At 45.5% G+C, this 26,270-nt stretch overlaps 2 pseudogenes; one reads left to right on the top strand and one right to left on the bottom strand.

Annotated features, from left to right (window-relative positions):
• Positions 1–6,903: 6,903 nt before the first annotated feature.
• LOC111549575 lies at positions 6,904–7,526 on the bottom strand (annotated as a pseudogene).
• Positions 7,527–11,302: 3,776 nt separating this feature from the next.
• LOC111549592 lies at positions 11,303–23,226 on the top strand (annotated as a pseudogene).
• Positions 23,227–26,270: the final 3,044 nt, after the last annotated feature.

Here is a 26,270-nt window from a genome sequence, read left to right as displayed (position 1 = left end):
TTTCCCATACCTGTATTTGACTGAGGCCATAAGTGGGAGGGGACATCTTGAGCAAGTACTTCACTTCTGGTGTTAGTAGGAAGATTAGGGAAGCTAAAAGGAGTTTTATTGATTCCTGCTCTTTATTCCGATGTTTACTCTTCTCCCTTAATATTTCTTCCCCTGCCTCCATTTTATTTTCCCAGTCACAAGCTGACATTTTAACATTACTAATGCTAAATTGTGGTACATTGTCAGGACGTTTTTTAATTTGGTATTTTTGCTCACCTGGCTCCAATTCTAAAAAGAGTTCACCTTTTGATAACAACAAAAAAAAGAGATATGAGCATTATGGATGTTGAGGAGATCATGACCCAGATGATTGACAGAGGCCCGAGGGCATATAAGAAACATATGGACGTATTGAACGTGTCATGCTTAGAGCCTGCGGTGGGGGAGCTGAAGCCGACGAAACGGTAAGGTGTAGGTCTGAACTTAAAACATGGAATTGTTTTATTAGACACACCCACCATGCTAATCTTTTATTACTTTAAGGAATGGGGTTTCTAAATAAGGTGGGATTTATCAAAGGAATAGTCATGCCTGTGTCAAAACAGTTTTTTTTTTTTTTTTTTGAGACGGAGTCTCGCTCTGTCCCCCAGGCTGGAGTGCAGTGGCCGGATCTCAGTTCACTGCAAGCTCCGCCTCCCGGGTTTAGGCCATTCTCCTGCCTCAGCCTCCCGAGTAGCTGGGACTACAGGTGGCCGCCACCTCGCCCAGCTAGTTTTTTGTATTTTTTAGTAGAGACGGGGTTTCGCTGTGTTAGCCAGGATGGTCTCGATCTCCTGACCTCGCGATCCACCCGTCTCGGCCTCCCAAAGTGCTGGGATTACAGGCTTGAGCCACCGCGCCCGGCCCAAAACAGTTTTAAGCTCATGGTTTATTGTTATTTTAATCTCTCCCAGTTTGTTTGTCAGGGTAGAGTATTTAAAGAGGTGAAACCCCCGTATTTCCTCAGAGCATCCCTAGTCTTCCTAAGTTGCATTCTCTGGCCTTTTCTTTCACTTCAGCCTAAAGCAATCCCTCTTGAGGCATCCCAGTCTTTTACAGTAGCAACAAACTTGGAGGAAAGAGTTCGCAGACTGAGGGAGCTTAAAGTCTTTCTGGGACTGAGAGGTTTGAGAAGTTAATTGCTTTAGCTGTAAATGCATAACTCAGGCAATCTTCTTTTTCCTTCTTTATCATAATGTGAGATAACTGCTCAGATAAGTTAACTAGTTCATTAGTTCTGGCTGTGGCCTAATTTGTCAAGTGGTGTTTTACAAGGGTGGCTAAATCATCATCCAGTCTGTTTAAGAAATTTTCATTTAGTAAGAAATTTTCATTTAGTAAGAAATTTTCATTTAGTAATATGTCAGTTTTGGTGTTTTCAAACAATCAGCTGACATCCTGCAATATTGTCTTAAAGTTTTATCAGAACATGTGAAGTAATCCAAAACTGATTCATTTGGATTCTGGCAGCACTGTTGACTTTTATTCCAATGCACAACCCTTTGGAACACTGAAGGACTAATATTTAACAGAGTGGTCACTTGTTCCCATGCGTCTTTACATCTGTCTTCTGGATTTGTGGAGCCTGATTATTGTGGCTCTGTTGGGCCTTCAGGGGTCAAATCTGCTATAGGGTCTGACCATTGTGCTTTTTCCAGCCATTCCTTAGCTTTAGCTTCTGAGACCAACATGTGGACTAGCTGATAATGGTCTGAATGACCTTCGTCATAGGTTCTGATAATAAACTCAACTTCTCGGGCAAACCCAGTTGGAGCTTTATGGGATCAGGAAATTCTTTATGTCTCGTAATTCAGCCTTTGACTAGGGTTGGTAGACAATTGCTGGGGTTCCCCTACTTGTTACTGGTTGTTCCCAAAATGAGGAAATCATGAGAGAAGTCCCTGCGGGGTCCCACTTTCCCACATTTTCCAGATGAGACTCTGCCATTGGGGATGTCAGGGAATCGTCAGCGGGTGGGGTACACGGAGTCAGATTCCTGACTCTGTCTTCTGTTGAGCAAGCGTTAAACATGCTGGGGAAGGTGAGGACAGATCTGGCCTGGGAAGCTCAGAGAGGTCAGGGTAGAGTGGGAGTGTAGGTGGAGGTGGGGAAGGTGCCAAAGGGGAATTAGTGGATCCCGAAGATTTCTTTAAGAGAGATAAAATATTAGAGAGTTCTTTATTAGCATTCCCAAGTTGTTTGTTCACCTCCTGTAGGGAGATGAGGTGGTCTTCCCCGCTTTTGTTACTTTCTAGATACCCCTGAAAATAGTTCTCCCATTCTGGTTGTTTGCTATTTGTGTCTGTGTTTCCATAGTGATTCACAGGTACACTGATTTGGGCATCTCAAAAGATTCCCATTTAGGCCATTGTAACTTAGAATCTGCTTTAGTTACAGTGGTCTACTCAGTTAAATATCTGCGTGATGATTTGCCATAAGTATTTTGCATATACCTAGCTAGAGTTCCTAAAGGGGGAACTTTATGTTTCGCAGCTGCTGGGATCTTAGAGGCCTCGTTCACCATAATTTAGAGTTCATCTTTAAATTTGACCAAGCTGGGACATGTGTCGGGCACAAAATGTGCTCCATGCAGACCTAACTTTTCAGAGCCATTAACCCCTGACCCAGTTTGGTCCACCTGTGTCATGGCTACCTGGCACAATGTGTCAGGGGCTCAAGGTGCAGGAGGGATCACTTCCTTCTATGCACCTGCCGGCTGAGATTAGACCCTAAGTATGTTCTTCTGAGGGGGAAACCTATTTAGAGCCACTGCACATCTCAGGGAGCATTTCTCTCAAGACACCCTCACATGATTCTCAGTCACCTGAGAATGCCTCGAAAGGCTGAGGGGAACAAGGTGCTCTATTTCTTCATAGTGGAAGATTCCACACTCATGAGCCAGAGGGTTCAGAGTTGGTCAAATCTGACAGGAGAAAGGACTGAAATACAAACACACACACACACACACAGAAACAAACAACAAAACAGTTAAGCAAAACTAACAATGATCACACTGAGCGCTCTAAGTGTGAGCAGGAAATTAACACCAGCTGGTTGTTAATGTTAATTTTACTCATTTAAAAGTATTGATAAGACACAATCCCAAACCAGTTTCATACCTAGTGATGGGGTCCAAGCTGGAGACCACGCTCCACTGATGCAGAAGCAGACGAGCTCACCTTCCTTGATGGAAGCAAGTAGAAAAACTACCACAAAAAAGGGGAGTTGTTTTAACAGCAAATAAACCTCAGACCCCCTAACTGAAAAATGTTGGAAGGGATCCCAGCAGGAAAGAGTTCCCTGACTTCGGCAAACCGTCCTGTCAGTTTGGGATATAAAGTGCCCAAGCAGGTACCAAGCACCGAGAGGCAAATTGCCACAGGTCAGGTCACTTTCACTCAGGATCCCTCCATGGTTACCAGATGTCAATTGAGGAAAATGATGGGACAAGTCTCGATCATTTTAGCAGGTTCATTTGTCAAAGTTAAGGACGGACCCAGGAGACAGGTCTATGCCTTTCTCTGTAGACGATTTTGAGTGCTCCAAATTCAAAGGGGGAAAGAATGGGATATTGAGAAGCACACAGTTTTTATGTAAGGGGAGGGTAGGGAAAAACAGCCATTCATGCCCTTATCTGGCTCAGTGAATCCGCATTTTTTATATAAGATGACATAAAAGAGGCAGAGGGAAAATGCAGGGAATCTGCATTGTACATAAGGTAAGACGGAAAACACTGGGTAGGGGAACAACCAGACATGCATTTGTGTCTGGCAGCCCGGGTGTAAAGATAAGTTACCAATTTGCACTGCGATGATGAAGTTTTAACAGCTAACTAGAAATTTTCTTGTGGGCAAAATATGGGGCAGGGAAGGGGAGCGGGGATGTGGCTTTTCATCTTGTACCCATCTTATTTAGGCACCAAAAGGAAGAGGCAGGTTTGCATGACCCAGTTCCCAGCTTGACTTTTCCTTTTGGCTAAATGAGTGTGGGGTCCCAAAATTTAATTTTCTTTCACAAACCTATGAGGTGAGGGTGACTATTCTCATTTTATCAGTGAGGAAACTTGTTCACAGTCACACTGATTAGTGACTAAGCCTTCTACCAGGAAGTCGGCCTTGAAAGTCCTTATCTTTCCACTGAATCACACAGCCTGAACTGGTCTTGTCAGTGGTACAGCAGAGCACTGGAGCAGGGAGTGCTGATTCTTGGGAGAGCCCCAGCTCACTTGGTTTACCTCTTTTTGCCCAGTCCCATGCAGGGGACTCTCTAGAATCCAGAAGATTCCCTGAGGGGTATCTGGAAGGGCTTGCATGCCTTACCAGATGGGCCTGAGCAGGGGAGAGAAGCAAAAATGCATCCAGCCTCCACCAATTTCAGTGCTAATTTCCTTGAAGGGCTCTACAACACACCTGGCTGCACGTGTGTTGGCCATTCGGGTCATTTATAACCCTGCATTTTACCCTTTAAAATTACACAGTGAATCCACACCATGGGTTCCTGGGCAAGTAAAGGGAACAAGTGTGAACTTCCCCGAAAATGTACCTTCTATTCAGCTCAAGAAGGGGAAGTCTATTATCCCACATCCCCAGATTTAACTGCCTCTCTCTCATTTCTCCTTGTCTTCTTTAAATCACATCCTTTCTTCCTTTATTCTTCCATTTCTTTAGCCTCTTTCCTTACCTCTATCTCCCCTTTAATCACTGGCCCTCTCATTCTTCTCAATTTCCATGAGAAGAGGAGACCAATCAAGACAAATGTGGGGACTTCAATGATGATGTAGTCATTAACCAACCAAAGAAGCAATAGTTTAAAAACACACACACACACACACACACACACACACACACAGAGTCAGGGGCATCAGGGACAGAAGTGAACTGAAGCAGGCGAGGAAGTTGCTGTGGGTCCAGAGTGTGGGGAGGGAAAGCTGTCTCTCTCTGTACCTGGGTGTGACAGCAATGAAGAGAGTCACACCCAACATCAAAACAGCTTCTTTCTTTCACAGAAAATTTACAGATCGTTAATCAGCTGAATTTGATTACTGCAAAGGAGATAGTTTCAGTGTTCGTTCTGAAGGGAAAAAGGAAAAACATTCTGGCCCAGATGAACAAGTTTCCACCACCTTGAAAACCCCAAAGAACAGAAGATCAGCGCCAGCATCAGGACGGAGTGACCCCAGGCAGTGGGGTAAGGTGAAAAATGGAAGGAATACTCATTTTTCCCTGGCCACTGCACAAAGTACAAGAGCAGCATCTGTCCAGCTCTTGTAAGGTATTCACACCATCCGTATATTAATGACAAACAGCATGAGAAGGATAGGAGGGTGGTGGAATCTGGGGCAAGAGCCCTTCCCCCTTGTATTTCAGCCTAGTGAAACCCCACACCTATAAAACCACCAGAGCAATTTTCACAGGGAAGGGAAGGAAAAGGACATATCTCCAACAGGCAGCAAGGGGTGTTCAAAGAAAGAGACGAGGGAATCGGATGGGCCAGCAGTCTCAACTGAACAAGCAAAAAGGCCTTGGAGTGTTGTAGCCAACAAAATGTGCCATCCCTTCTTATACCTGAGGGTGCCAGGTGGGCAGAGCTCCTGCACCAAGCTCTGCTGCATCTCATGCGATGCACCACACGGGGACGTCAAAGGCTCAGAGGGAAGAACAAGGAAACCTGACGTGGTGGGGACTTTTGGGTCCTTTTCTCCACCTAGGTGGCTCTGCAGGGTACCTGGCAAGGGAATGAATGAACCCTCAGGCAAGTACTCAGCCACCGGCCTAAGGGCGAGGTGTATATGAGTACAGAGAAGGGAGCTAAGCTGAAGTCACTGGGAAAAGCCACAGGAACCCATGGGGCTTGAATGAGGACTTGGATTCCTGGGTCCAGGCAGGGAGCACAGCCTGGGCAGTGGTGTAGAGGAGGATGAGGGGCATGAGGCCTGCCCCCACCTTCTAGGAAGCGTGTACAGAGGGCAGATGAGGGAGCTCAGGTGCAAGAGTCAGTCACAGACCCAATAGACAGGGTCCAAGGACTGGGGTGGGGCCTGGAGCCCGCGAGGGCCTAGTGAGAACTGGCAGGAAAGTGGCCAGAGGCTAACTCTTACGTGAAATCTCTTGATTTCTAAATGTTAGTGACTAACTGTAAATTGGAAAAAACAGTGTGAAGACCTGTTGCAGGAGGGGGATGCATGGGGTAGTGTTCAAACTGTGTGTGTAATATTTTACACCTTAAAAAGTGGGTGGACAGGCAGCAAATCTGTTCGTTCTTAGTGATATGTCCCAAATACACATTATTATACCATATGCTCATATTTTCTGTGTGTATATCATAGGTTATAATTTTTTTTTTTTTGAGACGGAGTCTCCCTCTGTCGCCCAGGCTAGAGTGCAGTGGCCGGATCTCAGCTCACTGCAAGCTCCGCCTCCCGAGTTCACGCCATTCTCCTGCCTCAGCCTCCCGAGTAGCTGGGACTACAGGCGCCCACCACCTCGCCCGGCTAGTTTTTTTAATTTTTTGGTAGAGACGGGGTTTCACCGTGTTAGCCCAGATGGTCTCGATCTCCTGACCTCGTGATCCGCCCGTCTTGGCCTCCCAAAGTGCTGGGATTACAGGCTTGAGCCACCGCGCCCGGCCTAATTTTTTTAATAAATTAAGCTTTGTGGGGGGAAAAGCATGCAAACTAACAAAACAAGTCTGCAGGCTGGACCCAGGCCTAATACTTCGGATTTTCCATTTCTGCTCCCAGTTTAGTGGTCCAGCTGGGGAGATAAAATATGAGACATGTTAGGTGCTGTGCACAGTAAATGTGCAGAGTGCCATAAGAAAGGAAAGTGCTTCCAGAGGATTTATTCCCATAGGGGATTCATAGGGTCCTTGCATTTAGGCAAGGATGACCTCACCCACAGCCTTGGCAGCACCAGTAGAGGCAGGGATGATTTTCTGGAAAGACCCGTGACCGTCATGCCACAGCTTCCCAGAGGGGCCGTCCAAAGTCTTCTGACTGGCAGTGATGGTGTATACTGTGTTCACGAGTCCTTCCACGATACCAAAATTGTCATGGATGACCTTGGACAGGGGTGCTCAGCAGTCGGTCGGACAGGAGTCATTGCTGATGATCTTGAACTTGTTGTCATACTTCTCATGGTTCACATCCATCAGAAACCTGGGGATGTTAGCACTGGGGGCAGAGATGATGGCCCTTTTGACTCCCCTCTGGAAGTGAGCCCCAACTTCTCCGTGGTAGTGAAGACACTGATGGACTCCACAAGGTACTCAGTGACAGCATTGCCATATTTGATTTTGGTAGGATCTAGCTTTCCATTGATGACAAGCTTCCCATTCTCAGCCTTGACGGTGCCATGGAATTCGCCATGGGTGGAATCATACTGGAACATGTAGGCCATGTAGTTGAGCTAAATTAAGGGGTCATTGATGGCGACAATATCCACTTTACCACAGTTAAAAGCAGCCCTGGTGACCAGACACCCAATACAGCCAAATCCGTTTATTCAGGCCCTCAGCTTCATTAGGTTGTCTCAGGGATGTGGTTGGAGCAAAACAGGACAATGTGGCTGCCTGTGGAACAGGAAGAGAGAACTAGCTACAGCATATTATTTAACACATGGTTATCATATCAAGAAAGTCTTCAAAAACTCTGATGCCAATAGGGTATGGCTCAGATGGGCATCACTTTACACAGCATGCTGAAATTCCCTGAGCATGTAGACAATTCAGTTGTCTCAGCATCACTTGTTTAAAAGACTATCATTTTCCTTCATTGAATTTACTTTTGTCAAAATCAAGTGACCATAAGAATTTAGGCCATTAACTCACACATAAGCAAAAATTCCCTCAAAATGGATTATAGGTGTAAATGTAAGGGCTAAATTATGCACATCTTAGAAGAAAGCACAGATGAACATATTCATGATCTTGCAGACATGTTGAAAACCAGTTTGGCAGTTTCTTAAAAACTTTGAAGATACATTTACCATATGACCTAGCACTTTTACTCCTAGCTGTTCACCCAAAAGAAATAAAAACCTATGTCCACACAACAAATGAATGTGAATATTCATAGCAGCTGTATCTATAATAGTCCATAAAGTGGAAACATATCAAATATCAATCAACAGGTGAATGAACAAACAAATGGGAGCTATCAATACAATTTAATAGGATTCGACACCTAAAAGGAATGAAATATTGATATGTGCTACAACATAGATAAACCACAAAAGTGTATTAAGTTAGGTGAAAGAAGACAGATACAAAAGAGCACATATTGCATGATTCCATTTATATGGTGTCCAGAAAAGGCAAATCTGTAGAGTCAGAAAGTCAATTACGGGTTGCCTTGAGTTGGGGAGTGGGAATAAAAGCTGGCAACTGATAAGCATGAGGGATGTTTTAGGAATGATAGAAATGTTGCAAAACAGGATCATGGTGATGGTCACACGTGTCTAAAATTTTACTAAAAATAATTGAACTCTACACTTAAAAAAGGTGAATGTTATGATATGTCAATTATACCTTAGTAAAGCTGTTTAAAAACAAAAAAAGTTTAGTAGTGCGGGCCCCATCAGTCTTGCCTTTTGTTTAATTTCTCACTTTGTTTAGGGCTTATATTTATTGCTTCCACTCAGAGACTCCAAGAGACACTGGCTGAAATCTATCAGCCTCCAGAACTCTCAACAGCTGAGGGAATGACCAGCCCCACCCTTAAGGCGATGGGGGATACATAAGATGCATTCCAGCATCTGTTACAGCAGACAAAGGCATGCGATGGACCTGGGTGATTTCAGATAGTGCTCCACAAGTCTCAGTAAGACCCAGGGCCTGTAGCTAGTTCCGATAGCTTCATAGAACTAGCTGCTACATCTTGCAGCACAGGGCCAACCTTTTCTAGGCAAGTGGGTTTGAAGCATTGGTAGTCAGTTCCCAAGTAGCAGATAAATGTCTACAACACGGGAGGAGGGCAAGACCCAGAGTGGGGTTTCAAACCAAATAATTTGTAGAGTATTATTTCCAGCAACTGCAAAAAGCATTCTGTTCACGTGCTTATGGCATTTTCACCAACATAGACTATTTGCTGCACCATAAAAAAAGTCTCAATATATATCCGAGGATCAAAATCATATGGAGTATATGCTATGGCCACAATAGTATTTAATTAGAAATCTGTAACTATAAGGTATCTAGAGGGCCGGGCATGGTGGCTCATGCCTGTAATCCCAGCACTTTGGGAGGCCGAGACGGGCGGATCACAAGGTCTGGAGATCGAGACCATCCTGGCTAACATGGTGAAACCCCGTCTCTATTAAAAACAGAAAAATTAGCCGGGTGTGGTGGTGGGCGCCTGTGGTCCCAGCTACTCGGGAGGCTGAGGCAGGAGAATGGGGTGAACCTGAGAGGCGGAGCTTGCAGTGAGCCGAGATCTCGCCACTGCACTCCAGCCTGGGCGACAGAGCAAGACTGCATCTCAATAAATAAATAAACAAACAAATAAATAAATAAATGATATCTAGAAAGCCCCCAATCTTAGAAAACAAGCAACATACTCTAAATAACACTTCGGTCATAGACGAACTCACAAGAAAAAGTTTAAAACATCGTTAACTGAGTGATGATGACCCAGCGCCTCAAAATGTGGGACGCAGCTGACATAGTGCTTAGACAGAGACTGACAACTTTAAATGCCTGTAGTCGAAATGAGCAAAGGAGTAAAGTCCATTATCTATGCTTTCATCATAAGAACCCTGAAAAAGAAGACTAAAATAAACCCAAAGTTAATAACTGTAAGCCAATAATAAAGAAAATCATGAAATAAAAAATGAGCAAACAATAGAGACAATCAGTGGTCAAGTTTTCTGTACTCCGTGAACAAAACTTCATTTCAGAATGATTTGCTATTTAAATATATATCCAGGACCACAGAAATCTTAAAAGAAAAAATTAGGAAAAGATGAGAATAAAATAAGAATAAAAATCAGAAAGTAGTTGCCTACCAAGTAGGTTGGGTACAGGGCAAGGAATTAACGAAGAACTTCTTTCCAAGAAGAAAATGGCCTCTGTTTTTTTGGGGTGGTACTTACATGGGCATACATAACTGTCAAGTTTCACTGAACTGAACACTTGAGATCTGGGCAGTTTAATAAGTATAAATTACATTTTTTTAAGTAAATAAAGTGTCTCGGGAGCTTATGGTGGGTAAATTCAGGCAGTTCTAATGCATAGGCTTCAGCAGCACTCACAGCATGTTCAGTTCAGGAATTTGCTGAAAACGATTTTGCAGTCAAAAATATGGGATACGTTCAAACATCTATGACAAGAGTCATTGGGGCAAACAACTACAAATCTCCACTCTTGTGGTACAGGCCATATTATTAAGCAGTTACCAATAGATAGCTTTCCTTCAATGATGTTCTTCATCTAGCAACCCAGAGCTCTTCGGGAAAAATGGCAATTGAGGTTTTGGATGTATTCAGTAGGAAAGAAAGTCACCTCACATAAAACTAAGTGATTGGAGACGTCACCATTGCAAATTTCTAAACTTTGCAAGACAGCAGCAACATTTCAAATGCCACTTAGGCAGTAAATAATGGGCTTATATAGATTTCCCTCCAAACATATTTACTGCACAAAGGCAAAGTTCACATCGCACTTGGAGATTTCTCCCAGTCTAGTTGAACTTCACAGATTGCAGATCCCAGACAGCTGGTATCAACTGACCAGTGTCCTGTTAAGGCTAAGCCTCAGACTCTTTACCACAGTTTTTTCCACAGACTCTTTACCACACACTTTACCACTTACTCCTTTTTGAAGAGTAACCTTAGGATTGGATTTCTCTTCCTGTTCCTGGGAAGAATTAGAGATGTAACCTAAAGGTCACTATTCTTCTGAGAAAAAGAATGCTTGAGGAGGTGGGAGCAATGAGTATGTGGCAGTTCAGAGTGATAAGCGGCGAGCCAGGAGCCACAGAGCATAAAGCCCCATGGCTGCCTTAGGGGATGAAGTGACCAGCACCCCAACTCTTCTGTCCAGCTTTTAACCATTTAACTAATGGTTAGAGCTTTTTCATTTTCTTTCAGCTACTCTTGGCAGTGGTGGGGACATGGAATTTTTGCGAAAAATTGGGTGGAGGAAAACAAGGCATCTGTGCAAGTCTATAACCATTTTACCTCTGTTTTTAGTCCTCTCCGTGGTCACCCTAGAATCAGATCTGCTCTCCAGCATCTTCTGTTTCCTGGTGAGGGTTTCCTGCAATCTTGGATTGGCCATGATGGGCTGGAGCTGCCTTGTGACAGGAGCAGGAGGGTTTCTGGGTCAGAGGATCGTCCGCCTCTTGGTGGAGGAGAAGGAGCTGAAGGAGATCAGGGTCTTGGACAAGGCCTTCAGACCAGGACTGAGGGAAGAATTTTCTAGTAAGTAAACTTGAGTCGTGGGTGTGTGGCTCCATTTTAAACCCTGCATGGGTGTGGGAAGGTGGAGCTTTTCTGGCAAGTTGTGGAAAGTTGTAGCCAAATCTAAGCCAATCCCACATCCAAAGTCATCAAAAAAAGAAAATTAAATAGTATAAAATGGCATAGTGTGAAAGATACTGGACAGGCTGTCCAGAGACTGGATTCTGGCCTTGACCCGGAACTTGAGAGGCAGCCACCTCAGCCTCCAGGTCCCTTTTCTTTCTTTTTTTCTTTTTGAGATGGAGTCTCGCTCTGTCACCCAGGCTGGAGTGCAGTGGCCGGATCTCAGCTCACTGCAAGCTCCGCCTCCCGGGTTTACGCCATTCTCCTGCCTCAGCCTCCCGAGTAGCTGGGACTACAGGCGCCTGCCACCTCGCCCGGCTAGTTTTTTGTATTTTTTTAGTAGAGACGGGGTTTCACCGTGTTAGCCAGGATGGCCTCGATCTCCTGACCTCGGGATGCGCCCATCTCGGCCTCCCAAAGTGCTGGGATTACAGGCTTGAGCCACCGCGCCCGGCCCCTTTTCTTTTCATCTAGAAAATCCCACATCCGTTGTCTTTCTTGTCTACGACTCTTTTATGCTCTGAACCTTTTTGTCTTGGCAATTGCTTTATAACATTCATAAAGGACAGCATGTACCTGGAGACCTCACCAGTGGGTCCCTGCCTCTCTAGACCACCCTGAGCTTTGTGTTGTTTTGTAGCATCCTCAGCATCTTTAGTGGAGGTAAAATACAAGGAAGCGAAGGTAAAGATGAGTGTTTAAGCATGTGTGTGTGTGCATATGTGCCTGTGTGTATGTATCAGAGAGTGAGAGAGAGAAAATGAAGGGGAGAGAAAAATCAGAGAGAGAAAATGAGAAAGACAGAGAATGAATGAGAAAGAGTGAGAGAGAGAGCATCAGTGAGAGGGAGAGAGTGTGTACAGGTGCACAGCACAGAGCAGAGACAGAGTAAGAGGAAGTATGACTCCAGATATGCCTCATTTTCATTTCTCATATATGGCTTTTTTAAAACCATTTGTCTCTGTTGCTCAATACCACCCCCCTCCGAAAAAAAAGCTGCAGAATTTGTTGTAGCAACTCCTTGTGCAAATAACGCTATGAGGAAGGTAGAAAAGGGGTGACATCTAAGTGGACAATGAATGCATCATCAAGGTCCAGAAACATAAAGCGACTTGCCAAGGTCATCTGATTAATGTGTAGCAGAGTCAGACCAAAGCTTCATCCAGAGGCTTCACTTGGCCCTGGGGCTGATGCTTGGCAAAGTGGGTCTTCAGTCTCTCCCTTTGCCTCCCTGTGTGCCCAATTCCCTGTCCTCCTCCCCATCCCACAGGATTGGGAGGACTGTGTGTCTACATGTGGGCTCTGACTGTGCAGAAGGTTATGCCCTGCCCACAGAAAAGTCCCCCCTTGACAGCATTCAGGGACCACACCCAGCACTCTACTCTTCTTTCACTCTTCTCTGACCTCTGCTGATTTCCTCCACCCTCTGTTCTAATGGTGTCTTTGATAAACAAATATTAACACTCGACTAATTTTAAATGATTGTAATCCTTATGTCTCACCAATATTTGTACTCTAACAGTTAATACAAAGAAAAAGCAATGCTCAGCCTAGAGGCACAATTCCCTGTGGTGAAAATGCAGGGGATATAACGGATGGGCAGAAGACTGTATGAAGATAAAAACAGAATGCTTTTGATGTTTTTTCAGTGCCAGGCACTGTTCCACAAGGTTTGCATGTGCCCACTCATTTGCTTCTCATAACAGCCCTATGAGATTGTTAATATTATTATCCTCCTTTCTTACAGATGAGGAAACAGAGAGAGGTTAATGCACTTGTCCAATGTCCCACAGTTAGTATATGTCAAAGTTGGATTTGAACCCATGTAGTGTAGTGCAGCATCTGTGCTCTTAAGCAGTAGTTCGTCTAGCAGCTTGGGGAACGAGGGAGCTATGGCTTCATCCACAAAGTCCCCTTTCCTGATCTCTCTAGTTCCCTGTGAACTCTTTGGGGAAGAGTGATTTTCTCTTGGCTTTAGACTTCTTCAGCTTTGAAATGGCAATTCCTTTGAGTCAGTCTGTCTGAAGTCGGCAGCAAATGGGAAGCAGAGGAAGGGAGCAGGAAGCACAGAGATGGAAATACAAACAGAGAAAATTCAAGTCTCAGGCTGTCACCCACCTCCTCCTCAGCAACCTCTTCCCTGCCTCCCCCATTGCAGGGCCTCCTTGGAGTTGGACAGTGGAAAGGGGCTGGGAGTAGACAAAACAAGGCAGAGGCATCAGGAGAGTAAATGGTCCCGCCTGTACCCCAGAAAGGAATCTCTCCAGCCTTGAATTTTTCCCTCTGAATTTTACTCTCACTGTTCTTTGCCCTTTGTTGCCAATTTCAGTTAAACTGACTTATTCTTACTCTTTCTCAGAAAAGTTGATTCAAACGGCTAGTCCTGTACCTGGTGTACAGGGTACAAGACTTGGAGATGGGGTGGGCAATTTTCAGCCTTCCCTAGAAACATGACTTTTAATCTGTCCCTTAACCTGAGCCTCAGTTTCCTCACCAATAATATGGGACTCAGAATGGCTACCTCATGAGATAGCAGTAAAAGGAAAGAAGCAAGCTGTGAGCCGTATGCAGATTATAAAGCACAAATGAGAGTAGAGTATTTATCTGAGCTCCATGTAGCATGGTGTTCATTTTGTGGGCTAATTCCAGGTGACAACGTTACTGGCAGCATCACTACCTGTGGATTTCAGAGGAGCCTGAAGTCATTAATGTCGTAACTGCTGCCCTGAGCTACACAGCTAGATGTTAGTCCATTGGTGACTAACTCATTTTCAGCATTGCTACTTGCTTTTGATAATATCCAATAAGAATTTTCAATAGAATTCATTATTTAAACTCTTCTGCAATTCCCTAATAATGGCTCCACTCTCTTCCCAGTTGCCCAAGCAGGAAACTGTGGGGGTAACATTATCCTCTCCTTTTCCTCTCAGCCCAGCTCCAACAGGTACCAGGACTGTCAAGATAAGGTCTGAAATTCCTACCTGGTGTATCTCTCCCCTCCTCTGCTTCCACTGCTGGACTCTGCTTCCAGCCCTCATCTAAACTTTGGCACATTCTGATTAATCTCTTGATCACCTGGCTTTCTCATATCCCCTATACCAGTCCGTTTTATATCCTTGAGGCAAGGTTAACTTCCTACACTACAATTCTGCTTCTGTTTTTCTTTTTCTTTTTGAAACAGGATTTTACTGTGCCACCCAGGCTGGAGTCCAGAGGCATGGTCTCTGCTCACTGCCACCTTCACCTCCTGGGCTCCATCCATCCTCCTACCCCAGGCTTCTTATTAGCTGGGAATATAGGCACTCACCACTAAGTCTGGCTAATTTTTGTATTTTTAGTAGAGATGGGGTTTCACCAGGTTGTCCAGGCTGGTCTTGACCTCCTGGATGCAAGCAATCCACCTGCCTCAGTCTCTCAAATTGCTGTAATTACAGGGGTGAGCCACCACCCCTGGCCTGTTTCTCTACTTATTCCAAATATAAATAAGGGGTTTTCTTTGACATGGTGCTGGAGACCAAAAATCATGATTCTGCATTACCTACAGAATTAAATGCAAACTTTTCCCTCTTAAACCCAACTCTCCACAATCACCCTACTCTCCTTAAAAATTTTGGTGAGTCTCCCGTGATCCTAGCAATGCTTATATTCCAGGCACAGCTGGCAGCTCATTGCTTAGATTACTTTCCTGAAATTAGATGGGGTAGAAACAGACGTTTGCTCTTTCCCAAAAAATTGCTAAACATGCTGACTTCTGTGCCTTTGTTTACTTGTTCCTCCATAGAACTACACCCTCCACTCTAACAACCCGACTCTAACCATCCCCGAACACCTATGTAGCATCACCTTTATCAGGAAACTTCTCAATCGGATCCGGAAATCATTCCAATGACCTGACCTGTGTTCACACAGAGCTCCGGAACAAGACCAAGCTGACAATGCTAGAAGGAGATATTCTGGATGAGTCATGCCTGAAGAGAGCCTGCCAGGACATCTCGGTCGTCATCCACACTGCCTCTATCATTGACATCTTTGGTGTCACTCACAGAGAGTCTATCATGAACTTCAACGTGAAAGGTACAACGTGAAAGCCTGAGGAGGAGACGGAGCAAGGTGGGGCAAACAAGGATGAGAAAGATAAACAATGAAGGAAGAGAAGTCCCTCCACTGAACACCTGCTGTGAGCTGGGCCAAGCATCTCTGCTGATCACTACCAACTGGTGGAGTTCAAAGTTGCTACCTTCAGTTTTTTACATGAGAAGACTAGGGCTGAGAGATGGCAAGTAACTAGTCCAAGGCCTCCCAGGTAAGTAAGTAGGTAGGAGAGTTAGACTTTAAACTCACCCCTGTGTGACTTCAAAGGCTGTGGATGCTTTTTCCACTGTGGCTCCAATCAAAAGTCAACTAAACTCTGACTTCAGACTCTTGATATCCAGCCACCCCTTGCCTTGCCTCTGTGGGCCAGAATCAAACCTGCCAGGTGCCACCATAGTCATCATTTTAAACCTTGCTTGTGGGCTGATGATAATGAAATGGGAAAAATCCCTTGTCCCCCTCACAGTGTGTGTGATGGGGGTGTGGCTCCCTCCTTCAGTGCCCCCGCTCAGACCTCTAGGGGAGCATAGACGAGCAGGCTGGGGGGCTCCAACTCCAAAGCAGTGTCTGGGGTGAATGTTTACAGCGCCCGAAGCCCCAGTGGGCGTGTGTTACATGGTACTCCTTTAGTTTTGCTCTTTTAGTTTTGCCGTCTATAGGCAGCTTGTGTTAACCAGCTCAGTTAGACCTTAGACCTTCTACCTTGTCACAAGGACGGAGGCCTTTCTATATCCTGGGTTCTTCTCTTAGTATACCAGAAAAATGTAATCACACGTGAGCTTGGAGAATGAGTGCACGTTTTTATTGAGTGGAGATAGCTCTCAGCAGATGGGGGAAGCCAGAAAAGAATGGTTTTCCCCTGGAGTCTGCTGCTTAACGGCCTGACTCTTCTCTAACTGCTTGGCCAAACTCTGCATCCTTCTGCTGGTCAGTGCATTCCTCTCGACGTCCAGCTGCCCTGTGTTCCTTCACTGATGTGCTTCCCTCGACATCTAGCTGCTTCTGTCTTCTTTCCCTGATCTGCTCCTCTTGACATCCAGCAGCTTGTGTGTGCCTGCTAGAATCTTGGGGCTTTTTAACAGGCACGGGATGGGGGTGTGGCAGACCAGGGTGGCCTTGGGAAACGCAATATTTGGGCAGAAAATGCCTGTCCTCACATAGGTCTGTGGGGGTGGGGCCCTAGCCACAGACCACTCCCCCCTCCCCTTCCCTCCTACCCAGCACGTCTTTTTCCCCAGTCCGTATCATTTAAAGGGACCATGCTTTTCCCTTTATGGCACTTCTGTATCATATCCCCCCTCTGAAGAGGTACATCTAACTGCCGTTAGAATATGGACAATTACCAGTGTTAGCTGCCTCCTGCTGACAGCGGGTGTTGTTTTGGGGAAACAGCAGTCAGATTCTTTCCAGGGGTCTATCTAAGGGTTCCTAGCAAAGGGGAGCCATCCTCTGAGGCTCCAGTTGCCTTACTGTTTGGGATTTGATGGTTCCTAGGGAGAAAAAACAAGTTTTATAAGATTAAGTATGCATGGGTTAAACATGTGTATTACACAAGGAAAGAATTTAGTGCTAAAGATTACAAAGACAAAATGTAAAATGTACTAACAACATTGTACCCTGATCTGTTTCACCCTGGACTGGTTAAACTTTAGAAGAGACATAACTGTTCTTGGTATACCTTCAGCAGTTAACAGGAGCACCCCGCTAATTCTGGGGTTTGTGGGCTTGCACCAAGGCCATTAAAGGTTTTGTTTTTTTTCCTGTATCTCTTCTCTCTTTTCTGGACCTTTCTGTCTCTATTATGAAAGACCGAGATGGCCACTTTCAGGAGCTCCTCTAATGTACTATCTGGTCCCAGGGCCTGTTTCTGCAACTTCCTCCAGATGTCAGGAGCTGCCTGAGTAATAAATTTATCGTTTAGGATTAGATGTCTCTCGACTGAAGCAGGAGATAGAGAGGTGTGCATTACTAAGACCTCACTTAGCCTTTCCAGTGGGATTTTCATCAAATCCTTGGTCAGTCATGGACAACATGGTATAATTGACAGGCTTAGTCTTAGTTCTACATAAACCTTCCATTATGCACACCTGAAAGTGTCTCATTTTCCAGTCTTCCATCTCATCTTTATGATCCCATGTAGGGTTAGTCACTGGTGCTGCTTCTCTTTCAGTTGGATAATATTCACCCCTTTCCCTGACACTATATGTGATACAAAGCTCATCCCCAAATCTCTCTGCTGCTTGCACAGTGGCCTGCTTCTCAGCATCTGTCAGGGTCTGATTCAAAAGTAACATAAGATCTCTCCAGGAGAGTTCAAATATTTGGGTGAAATCCTAGAGAGCCTCTATGTATCTATCAGGATCATCTGAAAGCTTCCCAACATATCCCCTTAATTTGCTTTAAGTCCTGTGGGAGAAGGAGACCTGGAACTTACTGAGCCCAAATTCACTGGGCATCTGTTGGAGGGGCAAGAGTGAGACTGGGGCTTATTTAGGGTGAGGATTTCTAGGAGGGGCTGAGTGGCTGAAGCTGGATAGGGAGGTCAGGGTGAACACAGAGGAGCAGGGCTGAAGGGATCTGGCTTCTCTGGTGGGAGTGGTCATGGGATTCTTATCTTTAACTCTGTGGGCTTGCCCCTTGCAGCCTTTCCTGCGATAGCAAACAGGAGGGCTGGATCAATCCTACATTGTCAGCAAAGGTCTGGATCACCTTGCAAGGTATAGAAGGCCTGCTCATATGGAGCCTCAGACCATCTGTCCTCGCATCTACAGAAAAGTTTCACCTGCCAGATGGTATAAAATAAATGGTCCCTTCCTGAGGTCAAGTCGGTCCTTCATATAAATCATAATTTGGCCAAACCTTTGTGCAGAGGGATATGAGACATTTTTTTCTCCAGATTCTGAGGGTCAAAGCAGTCCCAGTGGTTTACAATACAATCCAGAGGAATATAAGCCGGGGGTGCTGTAGGGAACTGGTTACCCATTCTGAAAGACGGGGAATAGAGGCATCTATCATTTCCTTTCTTCTTTCAGAAAATACTCGGGATGTGATGGAGAGAGAAAGCGAGTGTCCTCCCTTCACTTTCCACCTCTTATCCCTGAGGCTCAGTGACCTTGGCAGGTGCCAGCCATAGATACCAATGTGGTATGTCCCCATAAGGCAGGGAAAGCCTAGAGAGTAGGAATTATCTGCCCTTGCCTATGCATCCATTCCTCCCTGCTGTTGGCAAACTTTGAGTTCCCTGGATCTGTTTATGCCATGAAGCATGGCCTCCTTCTGTGAGGTGGGGTTCATTCAGCAGGAATTGGTCCTGCCCATTTACACTGTACCTGTTGACTGGCTTTGGATCCCTCAGACCTGTTTTTTCTTTCTGGGGTCTAAGCATGAAGCTTGGAATTGAGTTTGGGACTGAAAAGGCATTTCAGAGGCTCTTTGTATCCATGAGCCATGCTGAATTTGCAGTTTTCAGCCAGCAGGGGTCACCCCTCCATTAACTTCTCTATCAGAAACAGAGTCGGAGGGGGGACCCCTCTCACCTACAAAAGGAAAAAAGAGAAAAACAGTTAAAGGGGCAAAAAAGTGGGGGATGCTAGGGGAAGAAAGCTTTGCTTAGTGCAAGTGGGCCCCTTTAATCCTTATAACTGGTTCAGACCAGGTTAAATTCCTTGGCCAGGGGAGGAAAGGTCCCATTGGCACAGCAAGTGAGAAGCGTGCCCATTCCTTGGCCCTGTGGGGGCCCCAGCTACCTCTGGTTTTCTCCCACCCCAACTTGTCACTGTTAGGCTCAGCCTTTGCCTGCTGTGGGCATGCCCAGGTTCCTGAACTGGGAGGGGAAAGGGTAACAGAAGGTGCCCTAAGCCATGCATGCCTGTAGCTGTCATCACGGAGGCATACATGGCACCTTTAGGAACAATTGGTCTGATTTGCACCTTAGGCATCTGAGCCTAAAGCTCATTACATTTAGTGACATTGCCATAGCCTGTAGCAAAACTCTTAACATTATAAAGAAAGAGATAAGAGATTTCAAACTGTGGAAGAGAGAAAAAGAGAAAAAAGTAACAGAGCATCTTACCCGCAGGAAAGAGAGAGAGGTGGCAGTGTTTTGGAAGAAAGATAGACCATAGAGGTTTGCATTTGCTCACACTCATCTTCCTGAGAGCCTGGATGAGCCCCCAGTAGAAATGGAAAAAATTATCTTGTACCCCTTGCACGGCATGGGAAGGGGTGTGCTTGCTTCTTCAGTGCCTCACTGTTCGAACCTCTAGGGGAGCATGCAGATGGGAAGGCTGTGGGGCTCCAGTCCCATGGCAGTGACTAGGGGTGAATGTTTACAGCTCCTGAAGTCCCACTGGGCTTGTGTTACATTTAGTTTTGCTGTCTATAGGCAGCTTATGTTAACAAGTTCAGTTAGACCCTCTATGTTGTCACAAAGACAGAGGGCTCTCTGTATACCAGGTCCTTGCCTTGGTGTACCAGAAGACTCAGATCACACCTGGGCTTGGAAAATGAGTGCAAGGTTTTATTGAGTGGAGGTAGCTCTCAACAGATGGGGAAATCCGGAAGGGGCTAGTTTTCCCCAGAAGTTGGCCACTCAATGTCTCAACTCGTCTCCGACCACACAGGCCAAACTTTGCATTGTTCTGCCAGTTGGTGCATTCCTCTCGACATCCAGCTGCCTGTGTGTTCCTCCACTGATGTGCTCCATTCCACATCTAGCCCCTTCTGTCTACTTCCACTGATCTGCTGCTCTTGACATCCAGTAGCTTGTGTGTGTGATTGCTAGGGTCTTAGGGGGTTTTATAGGCACAGAATGGAGGCATAGCAGGCCACAGCCGTCTTGGGAAATGCAACATTTGGGAAATGCAAATGCAAGACCTCACCTAGGTCTGTGGGGGTGGAGCCCTAGCCAGGAACCACACCCTCCTTTACCCAGCACTTCCCTTCTCCCCTTCCATATCATTTAAAGGGATCATGCTCTTCCCTTCCAAGCACTTCCATATCAAGAACATACAGAGCTGTCCTGACCACGTCAAAGAAATTCTCTCGAGAGAACTAGCAAAGCTGGTTCACAGAGGTCTATCAGAACAGAATTATCCAGTACATGCTTTCTCACAATATTTTCCTAACAATAAGAGTTTCCCAGTATCCAGAATACGATCTCTTCAGGTCACCACAGGGGCTACTATTACCGAACTGTTTTCAGTAAGGTGCTCAAAATGCACCCTCATTCAGTCCTCATTCCTTAAATGCTTAGTGGTCTTTCCAAATTGTGTCTTACCAACCTACTTTAAATTCAGACACATTTCCTTAAGGAATCTTTCCATGCAGTCTCACCTGCTGATTCCCAGAGCCCAGTCTCTTAAGCACCATAGCACACAACTGCTGGCCTGGCCCTCCAAATTCAATCTACTCTGATGCTTTTTCTAACAAAACTGGTTGCTTTTGGGTCTCCAGCACCATCTGAAAAAAAAAAAAAAAAAAGAAAGAAAGAAAAAGAAAAAAAAAAACCTTTCCAGTTTCTGGTTAGCCATACCTCTAAGTACCCCTACAGTACAAGGAGGGTGCTAAGAGTAACCAGTTTTTCATTTTAATTCTTACTCTCCACAGCTCCTAACAACAGGGGATGTGAAATGACAAGGAAGTGTTAGAGGCATCTGTTTCCTCAAATCATTATCACTCCCAGGCTTAGAAAATACTTCACAATGTTGGTCAATTTCCCCTTGAAGGTAAACTAACTATAAATTTTCTCTGCCACCAGATTAATTTTTGACAACATAAGGCTGTCTCTCCAGAAACCCAAATTCCACAGAGAAGGAGCCAAGAATTAAAATAATAATAATAATAATCTTTTGCCTAGGAAATTTCTTCCTTCTTCAAGGGAAGGCACTCCAGATACCTCCATGAGTTTCGCTTCCACACAGCTCAGTGGAGGCTGCCAGGTCCTCCCAGTGCAGATGTTACAAGCAGAGGGCACACTCTCTCCCCAGTCCTCCACCAGACTCCACAGGAAATGCCGGTGCAGGGTTTAAAGGAAAGTTTATCACCCCCACTATGCATTACCAGGTAAACAGAGTCACAGCCAGAATTGGAAGCATCTTTCCCAGGGAACGCACAATCAGGAAAAGAGTGTGGGTTTCCAGCATGTTCCCATAACTCACTGTTTGCTCAGTGACTCCAGGGATGGTCCTTGTGACAAAGTTTTATTAGTTCTCAACAAAAGGTAATAAATATCAGCAATTTCATGTATATTTAAGAGGTATATTGCCTATATACAACTGTGAATGTGTGTGTGTGTGATGTGAATTCTTCCACTGCCTCTTTGTGCCTAAGGACTGGGACTGTCTGCGTTCTTACAGTGTAGCCTCCTGATTTTTTAGATTTTAAATGATCTATTTTCAAAGGTATGGATGGCAAATTATTATTTTTCAATATCTTTTCTTGGCAAAATATAAAGTGATAACTTTATATAGGTCCCTTTATATAGTTCCTTTTCCAAAATTATGGTATAGACACACACAAGCACACACACACACATGTCCATGAATCCCCAAAGTCTAAAAATTCTTGCTCTCCAAAACCCAAATGTCAGTTTCTTTTCATTTTTGTGTTTTTCTTATGGCTGTAGCATGACCCAGTCTCAGTCAGATCCACTGAAGAATGCACCTCGAGTCTACTACAACCACTGAACTAGGGAGTGGGGAGTGAGACACACGGATCTGTTCACATGGTTAGCCCCCCTTAGGGATATTTCCTGATATTGACAGCATGCTCTTCATGGACAAGTACCCAACAGCTGTTGGAGGCCTGTGTCCAAGCTAGTGTGCTAGTCTTCATCCACACTAGCAACATACAGGTAGCCTGGCCCAACTGCTACAAAAAGATTGTCCAGAATCGACATGAACAAGAGCCTCTGGAAAATATATGACCTGCTCCATATCCATACAGCAAAAAACTTGCTGAGAAAGCTGTGCTGGCGGCTAATGTGCGGACTCTGAAAAATGCTGGCACCTTGTACCCTTGTGCCTTAAGATCAATGCATATCTATGAGGAAGGAAGCCCATTTCTTACTGCCAATGTAAATAAGGCCCTGAAAAACAATGCAATCCTGTCAACTATTGGAAAGTTCTCCACAAGCAACCCAGTCTATGTGGGCTGGGCCCACATTCTGGCCTTGAGGGTCCTGTGGGGCCCCAAGAAGGCCCTAAGTGTCCGAGGACAGTTCTATTACATCCTAGATGACAGGCCTCACTAAAGCTATGATATCCCTAATTATACCTTGAGCAAAGAATTCAGCCTCTGCCTTGATTCCAGATGGAGCCTTCCTTTATCCCTGGTATGCTGGATTGGCTTCCTGTTGGAAATAGTGAGCTTCCTTCTCAGGCCAGTTTAAACTTATCAACCGCCCTTCAACAGCCACACAGTTACATTGTCCAACAGCATGGTCACCTTCTCTTACAAGAAGGCTCAATGAGATCTGGCATATAAGCCACTTTACAGCTGGGAGAAAGCCCAGCAGAAAACCATGGAATGGGTTGGTTCCCTTGCGGACTGGCACAAGGAGAACCTGAAGTCCAAGACTCAGTGATTTAAGGATGACAAAGATGTGCATGTGGGTATTACTAGGAGACGTTATCAAGCTCCACCCTCCTGGCTTCATACAGAAGGTGACAAGTGCACAAGCCTGGGTCCTGCTGCCTCCCTTTCACACAATGCCCAACTTATTGTCTTCCTTGTGTCATCAAAACCTGTGCAGTCGGCCGGGGGCGGTGGCTCAAGCCTGTAATCCCAGCACTTTGGGAGGCCGACACGGGTGGATCACGAGGTCAGGAGATCGAGACCATCCTGGTCTACACGGTGAAACCCCGTCTCTACTAAAAATACAAAAAACTAGCCGGGCGACGTGGCGGGCGCCTGTAGTCCCAGCTACTCGGGAGGCTGAGGCAGGAGAATGGCGTGAACCCGGGAGGCGGAGCTTGTAGTGAGCCGAGATCGCGCCACTGCACTCCAGCCTGGGCGACAGAGCGAGACTCCGTCTCAAAAAAAAAAAAAACAAACCTGTGCAGTCACTGGCCCAACCAAAAGCTTTCTGTCCTAATCGTATACCGGAGGACCAAATCTCATGGGCTGCTTCTGAACAATTTGGGATCTCTTTTAATTTGAGGGTCTCTTTTGACTACCATAGCTCCATTCCCTCTTAAATGAGAAGGGATTTCTTTTCTTTTAAATTTCCTTTTCTTCACAGAGTTCAATGAAAAGAGTAATAAATGATTTAATGCTTAAAGTGGAGAAAGGTGTGGTTACTGTTAATACATACTTTTCTCCTTTCTCTTACATTTCCAGGTATCATCATCTCTCATTGAAAAGAGTTGGATGAAACAGCAGTTAGGGGGTTGGCAGAGTAGTGCGAGGGTCAGGAAGGGTGGATGAAGACTGAACGAATAAGCTCTACTATGTTTCACACATGTACAACATGACCTACATATGACATATATTATCTCATTTAATACTCATCAGAAACCTGTGAGGTAGAGTGACTATTTCCATTTTATCAGCAAGGAAACTTGTGCACAGTCACACTGATTAGCGACTAGGCCTGCTATGAGGGAGCTGGCCTTGAAAGTCCTTATCTTTCCACCCAATTACACAGCCTGAATTCTTGTCAGTGGTGCGGCAGAGCACTAAGCATGGGCTGCCGATTTATGGGAGAGCCCCAGCTACCTTGTATTACCTCCTTCTTGCCCAGTCCCTTGCAGGGGACTCTCTAGAACCCAGAAGAATCCTTGAGGAGAATCTGGAAGGTTTTGCATGCCTTAGCAATTGGCCCTAAGCAGGGGAGAGAGAAGCAAAAATGCATCCAGCTTCCACCTTCAGTGCCAATTTCCTTGAAGGGCTGTAGAACACACCTGGCTATGTGTGTGTTGATCATTCTGGTTATTCATAACCCTGCATTTCACCCTTTCAAATCGCACAATGAAGCCACACCATGTTGTCCTGGGCAAGTAAAGAAAACAAGTGTGAACTTCCCCAAAATATACCTTCTATTCAGCCCCAAAGCAGAAGTCTCTATCCCACATCTCCAAATTTAATGGTCTCTCTCTCCTTTCTCTTTTTCATTTTAAATTACATCTGTTCTTCCTTCATTCTTCCCTCTCCTTAGCCACTTTTCTCTATCTCCCCTTTAATCACTGGTCCTCTCATTTGTCTCAATTTCCCTGAAGAGAGGAGGCCAATCAAGACAAGTTTGAGGATTTCAATAACATAGTTTTTAAGCAACCAACAAAAACACAGTCAAAAGAAACACTGTCAGGGGCATCAGGGACAGAGTTGAACTACAGCAGGTGAGGAGGTTGCTGTGGGTCCACAGTGTGGGGAGGGACGCTGTCTCCCTCTCGACCTGCGTGTATCACAGCATGATTAGAGTAATACCCAACGTCAAGATGACTTGTTTCTTACACAGGAAATTTACAGATCATTAATCAGTTGAATTTGATTACCACAAAGGAATTAGTTTCAGTGTTTATCTGTAGAGAAAGGGAAACCATATTCTGGCCCAGATGAGCAGGTTTCCACCACCATCAAAGCCACAAGAGACAGATGATCAGCACTAACATCGGGGGGAGTGGCCCCAGGCAGTGGGGTAACGTGGAAAATGGAACAGCCATCCTTCCCCAGCCGCTGCACAAAATGCAAGAGCCAGCATCTGTCCAGCTCTTGAAAGGCATCCACACCATCCATATGTTAATGCCAAATAGAGTGGGAAAAAAAGGAGAGTGGTGGAATCTGAGGAAAGAGCCCTTCCCCCTGATTTTTCAGCCTAGCAAAACCCCAACCTATAAAACCACCAGGGCAATTTTCACAGGGAAGGTAAAGAAAAGGACGTATTTTCAATGGGCAGCGAGGGTTGCTCAAAGAAAGAGACGAGGGAATCAGATGGGCCAGGATTCTCAACTGAACAAGCAAAAAGGCCTTGTTGTGTTGTGACCAACAAAATGTGCCATCCCCTCTTGTACCTGAGGGTGTGAGGCCGACAGAGCTCCTGCACCAAGCTCCGCTGCATTTCGTGAGACTCACCACACAGGGCAGCAAAGTCTCAGAGGGAAGAACAAGGAAGAAAACCTGACCCAGCAGGGACTTTTAGTTGTCTTTTCTCCACCTGAGTGGCTCTGCAGGGTACCTGGCAAAGGAATGAATGAAAACACAGGCAATTGCTCAGTCACCGGCTTAACGGCTAGGTGTGTATGAGTACAGAGAATGGAGCTGAGCTGAAGCCACTGGGAAAAGCCACAGGAGCCAGTGGGGCTTGAAGGAGGCCTTGGATTCCTAGTCCCAGGCAGGGGGCACAGCTCAGGCAGTGGTGAAGAGGAGGATGAGGGACATGAGGATGCCCACCTGCCTTCTGGAAAACGTGTAAAGAGGGCAGATGAGGAGCTCAGGTGCCAGACTCAGCCATGGACCCAACAGGCAGGCTCCCACGCCAGGGATGGGGTGGGGAGCCCACAATGGCCCAGAGAGATCTTGCAGAAAAGTGGCCGAAGGGCAACTCTTATGTGAGATCTTTTCATTTCTAAATATTATTGACTAACTCTAAATTTGAAAAAGCAGTGTGAAGACCAGTTCCAGGAAAGGGAT

The sequence above is a fragment of the Piliocolobus tephrosceles genome, chromosome 1, assembly GCF_002776525.5.
Source record: "Piliocolobus tephrosceles isolate RC106 chromosome 1, ASM277652v3, whole genome shotgun sequence".
Taxonomy (NCBI): domain Eukaryota; kingdom Metazoa; phylum Chordata; class Mammalia; order Primates; family Cercopithecidae; genus Piliocolobus; species Piliocolobus tephrosceles.
The sequence above is the reverse complement of the archived record's forward strand: the minus strand, read 5'-3'. Positions and strand labels throughout refer to the sequence as shown.